Source organism: Uloborus diversus, chromosome 7 (assembly GCF_026930045.1).
Source record: "Uloborus diversus isolate 005 chromosome 7, Udiv.v.3.1, whole genome shotgun sequence".
NCBI lineage: Eukaryota > Metazoa > Arthropoda > Arachnida > Araneae > Uloboridae > Uloborus > Uloborus diversus.
In genome coordinates this window covers 113,945,351-113,951,350 of record NC_072737.1, presented here as the reverse complement: position 1 = coordinate 113,951,350, position 6,000 = coordinate 113,945,351, and positions in this window count along the sequence as shown.

Sequence of the window (6,000 nt, the reverse complement as noted above, 5' to 3'; positions counted from 1 at the left end):
GGTTTTTTAGCTTGTAAGCAAAAAGGTTTATTTTGAAATTTGTCATCGAACTTAGAAAAATAACGGTAAAACCATGCGGTTTGTTGAAAGTACGCTATAATGTCGAAGTTTTAAAAAGTAAGAGCGAACTCCCAACCTTCTTTGCCTTCCTTTGCCCTTCTTTCTTTGTTTCTAGAGTTTTAACGATTTATCTACCCATGATTTAAAGCAGTGGTGCCCGAAGATGAACCGCATGACCGCTGCTTTGTTTAATTTTTACAAATCGAAAACCACGATTGGTCCAAATGTTAAATTTAGACTCGTATACAGTGAAACCTGTGTAAGTTGACCACCTGCGATGCACTACTTTAGTGGTCAACTTATGGAGGTTGATCAATATGATAAGGGATAATTCCGTTCCTGAAAAATGCGGTCAACTTAGACAGGTGGTCAACTTCACAGGTTTTACTGTATTCGGAAATTGTTTTTAGAAAACGAATGCTGTAAATAAAATAAGTATCAAGTGATGACGACAGCATTTCTCGGTTTGTAATTTTATTTCCTTTTCCCTGTTTTCCCATGTTATTTAGAGAGATTTTAAGTACTTTAAAAATTTTATAAGTGTTCTGGCCCGTGGGAATCATTTGAAAAAATGGTACGGCCCTTGGATAAAAAACGTTTGGAACCACTGCTCTCAAGCATTTTATTTGTCTATTCTCTACTAACTGGAAAAGAAATATTTTTAAATGGTTTTAACCTACACACAATATAAAAACATTCGTTTTCTAGTAAAGCTAGCTCAATTCTTTTATGTTATGAATATCATCTCTCAATATTACATTAACCCTTTGCATACTAATACAATAAGTTTCAGTTGCAGTTGCAATAGTACAGTAGCTTCAACTCATTGACATACAGTGACGTTTGGGAGACGTCATTCACTTTATGCCGTTGTGGGTTTTGATTTCTCCGGAGACGTCATTCACTTCGAAAGCTGTTGTAAACTGGTTCCTCCGATACGTTATTCATTTCATGTGCCGTTGTAGACTTTGATGTCTCGTACACGTTATTCACTTAGAGTGCCGTTGTAAACTGGCTTCTAAGAAACGTCATCCATTTCATGTGCCATGGTGGATTCTGATGCTACCAAGACGCCATTTACTTCATGTGACACTACAGAAATTGATGTCTCAGAGATGTCATTCGTTTCAAATGCAATTTTAGCCTTTGATGTCTCCGAGATGTCATTCACTTCAAGTGTGGTGGTAAATTGTTTTCCCTGAGACGTCATGCTTTCCATGCTCCAGTTTAGACTTTGGTGTCTCCGAGATATCATTCAATTCAAGTGTCGTTTGGTTTGCCGTTTCCGAAAATTTTGGGCTCACAACGCATTTTAAAACTGAAAAGTTAATGCATATTTGAAGGAGTTTTACTTGGGGGGGGGGGGGAGAGGAGTAGATCTTCCTCATACTTTCCTAAAATTTTACACTGCCTTCAGAAAATTTTACTTGAGTTCACTTGCACCCCTGACCAACTTGTCAGTAAAATAGAAAAAATATAGAGTTTTTGAAGGGGTTTTCTGCGATTATGTAAACATTCTTAAATTACTTTTTTTTTAATTAAAATTTCTCTCTTTTTCGGAGTACTTGTAATACATCGGTAAGAATAACATTTAACCCTTGATAGTATCCACTTCACATTAGTTTTTCTTACAAGTTCCAAAGTGTCTAGACAACTTAAGCAGTACAGGTTTTCATAAGCATACAGTATTTATGTTTTTACTTCGTACATGCTGTTGCGAAGAAAATAAGTTTCATTCATAATCTTTTCACTCTGTCCCAATCCGGAAAGCAAATATTAGAAACTCTAGCGGACAATACGATGTTGTTGCGATTCACCATTTTCAAAGAAAAATAAAAAAAAAGTCAGATAAAACTTCTCAATGTGTCATTGTGTGACGTCAGTTCTTCAAGTGTCACCTTTGAGGTACTTGTAGGCGCTGAAGATAACAGCTCACTCCATGAGTTCTAAGGTTTCTTCTTTTGTCCTTTGCAATTTACACGATGTAGACTTCCGATAGGTATTCGAATTACGACCTGAGGCCGCAATTGCGTTGCAGAATGACATTCAGATATTGGTTAGGATAACGCCTAATTTTTCTTTCACATGGAAGAGAGAATAAGTAGAAGGAGGTGGGAATATCAAAATGTTTCCTGAAAGTAAAGAATCGAACTGGAAATAAAATTAAAAAATCAGGATTTTTATGTCATTTAGAATGTTTTGAAATCTCTCTCTTTCTAATTCCCTTTTTCAATCGCTCGTTCTTTCTGTCTCTTGCTTTCGCGCTCTCTCTCATCAAAGTTTCTGAAATACGAGGGAGTCACCTTACTTCATGCAGCCCTGATTTGGCACACTCTCGATTTTCTACGTTAAAAAAATTCAAATATTTTGCTGTTATTATATACATTGTAAAAATTTGGACGAAACATTGCTTTTTTTAAAATTTGTTACACGCTTTTATACATAAGAGTACATATGTACACATACATTGAATAGAAACGTATTAAGCTTAAATATCTATTCCTTATTTGATATTAGTGGCAGTATAACTTTTTCTTGCATATAAATTTACAGTTTTTATAGAGAGAATTGGCAAAATACTTGATTTGCAGAGAAATTAAATTAGTTCTCAGCTTCCTGCATTGATTGTCAAAATTATTGTTTTCTAGCAAATAATTAAAGCAAAAAAATATTTCAAAAGAAGTTGTTGAGTAGAGTAGACAGGGGTACGTTTACGAGGATTTTTTTCAATGAATTTTCTAATCTTTATGTTTTAACTTAGGAAATTTTAGACATTGCGGTTTTATGAAGCAGTTAATGGAGTCAAAATTGGTACATTTAGTTGTTGCTCAGCTTGTGTTTTCAACCGTTAAAAAAGTTATTTTTGAGTTCAAGTCGGTTGCGTAAACTTGCTCCGTATACGGGGCACGTTTACGCATATTTATTTTGACACCTAACGTGGTTCTTTTAGTGTTTGGAAGATAATGTGTTACCATCGCTAAAATTAAGCAAATTTATTGCAGACTGAATAGTGTATAAAGTTGAAGCTGAAGGGGCATGAAGACAGCACTATATGATTGTAAGCTATAAGATACGAATGCGTAACTTAATTAAAAATTAAATGGCAATTTTCAAAACTAAATAGCCGAAAAATACTAAAAATTTTTGAGTCAGTTTGGAGCGAAAAAAGAGTCAGGGGCACGTTTAAGAAAGACTCAGTAAGAACGATCGTAAAGGTGCTCCGACTTTCAACGCGTAAACTTGCCACGTCGCCAAGTTTGGATTTATTTTTAACGTGCAAAAAAAAAAAAAAAAAAGTAATAATAATAGTACTAATATTTCAGTTCATAGAAATGCAATTCTCAAAAAAGGATAAAATTCTGCTAATTTTTATATATTTGTTTTTTCTTAACTAAGTATTATTTATTCACAATAAACTTCAAAACGTTCAACACAAAATTTGCTCAACTTCGTAGAAGACAGATTATTCTTTCTGCATACTGGACCGAAGCTCCACTAATGTTCAAAAACTTGTGAAAATTTTTGCTAGGGAGTAGCATCAATCTGTTATGATTGTTGGCTCTCCAGTTCCTAATTCATTTTGAAAAAAAGACACTGCGTAAACGTGCCCCTGTCTACCCTACATTATTTTGCGCTAAAATATAAAAATCCTCGATTTTTCCCAGTAGAAATCATCCCCCAGCCCCCTCCAAAAAAAAAAAAAAAAAAAAAGAATCACACTTTTTTTTTTCTCGACCATTTCCATGTGTGTGTAATTCCTGTCTAGTTGTTGCGTTTTAAAGCAACAGTTCTGCTTCAAATGAAAAAGTTCTTGCACGTTGTACTTACGATGCCTAAATGTCGTATTCTGAGCTGGTTTCCGATCTAAAGTTTATGTAAAATAATTTTTCTCTGATGTTGCATTCGACTTTAATTAAACCTTGAACACTCATATTGAACAATAGCATTGTAAACACAGAGGTCCTTCCAAAAATTGTCAAAATTGGGAAGAACTTAGAAAGAATGTGCCCAAACCAGTTTAAAAGTAAAATTCATGCTTTAAATGTTAGTATAAGACTCAAAATCGATATTCGTGACTCTTATCATTTGTAGGTCAACGACCTTTATCCTGCAAAAGCGTTAATAATAATAATCCATTAAATCTTAATTAAAAATAGAAAAGTGCTTTCGTCTACCTTCCTTCGGTTGATCAGAAAGACAGGATCGCTTAATTTGATTATCATATCCCCAGTGGATGAATCACTGCTGCACCCCAAACTCTTTTCCTTCGGATTTCAAGTACGTCCTTCTGAGATCGAGTTAATTCAATATGTTCGTCTCCCAGCTAAAGAGTTCTCCTGCTAAATCGAATATGCGAGAAGTTCGGGTTAGTTGGTACTTTACTTGCTGAGTAGTCATTTATTATACTGTTGCCACTCCACTGTTCGTAATTATGAGCTTTTATTGCGTTTAGCCTCCGTCTTGCTAATTCCACTTTGACACGTTCAGTTGAATTTTTCTTTTTCTCTTCTCGTTTTTCATCACGAATTTGAATGGACAATATTTTCTACAAAGCTTTGTTACATTTTTTTTGTTCATTTTTATTAGTACGCCTGTATTTTAATGTTTATCACAATCCCAAAACATACATAATACGACAAGTGATTGAGATGGGGGTGGAAAAATTATTCATAGCTTAAGTATTAACATTGTGCCCTTACTTCACTTGCTGAGCGGGTTTCACTCGCTAAAGTTTGGGCAAACCTAACCAGGCACCATTGAGAAAGCTACGCTGGTTTTAATTACAGCATAACCACGCTGCCATGTTAGGTTTTCCCCAACTATAGAGCTTTGCATTTGGCAATGAGCTTGAGTATCTTTTGACGGCAAATTGGCAATATTTTGCTGAAATTGGTGCCAAAGCCCGTAAAAATCACTGAGGTCCGGGCAGGCACATTATCAGAAGTTACCACCCCGGTTAGCTTATTTCGTTAATCCCTTTGGAGAGTAAAGAAAAAATCCTTTTGAAAACTGATATTTTTGTGTTTTTTAAATTACAACTCCGTTAACTAATATTCCCTTGTGAGCAATCCTTTATAGTCTTTTTTATGCCAAGCAACTAGCTAATGGGAGTGACACGTCCTGCGCAGGGGCGCCACGATACTAAAATTTTGGGGGGGGGGGGGGATAAATTTCCAACGTGCCGAATGAAACTCCGAATTTTTCCGAACAATAAAGTATGAATATAGACAGCATCATTATATATTTTTTTAATAAAAAAACCCCCGCAATTTTGCAATGTTCCCTCCTAATTTTTCGAATCGGCAATCAAAATTTGCCGAATAAGAACATTTTTTGGGGGCCAGAGTGACTTCCAGTGACCTCCCATCGGGGAGCCCAATGTCCTGCGTAACGCTTGCTTGACATTCAACATTCATATTCAACTGACTTTTTTTAAGGAACTGACGTAGAACATTTTATAATTTAATATAAAATAATATTAGCGTGTGTTCTACTCCACAAAACTCTACTCCTATTCCTTATAAGCTCATTTGTTTTGCTCGAGGCTCCTTATAGTCTTGAAACCGTGTTTGATATTTGGAAAGTTTTACACTTTTTTAATGACACTGTATGCTTTTTTAAATAGGGGTCTACAGTACCTGACTATCTAAGAGTATGAACCTTTAAAATGATCGCCAAAGCAATGTTATCTAAAAAAATGTCTAAAATGGTAAATGAAACTAAAATTTGTAAGTGTAAAATTTCTATTAGCTTATAGAAAACTAGTATTTGACTTCAATGAGAGTCGTAATATGTCTTATAAGGTAATGGAAAAACAAGTTAAGATATTTGTATGCATAAAGCTAGTGTGAAGGACAAAAAATAATAATAGTAATAATAATAATATTTTAGATGGGATAGAATTCATCTATGTTCTTTGTGAAGATAATATCTTCAGCT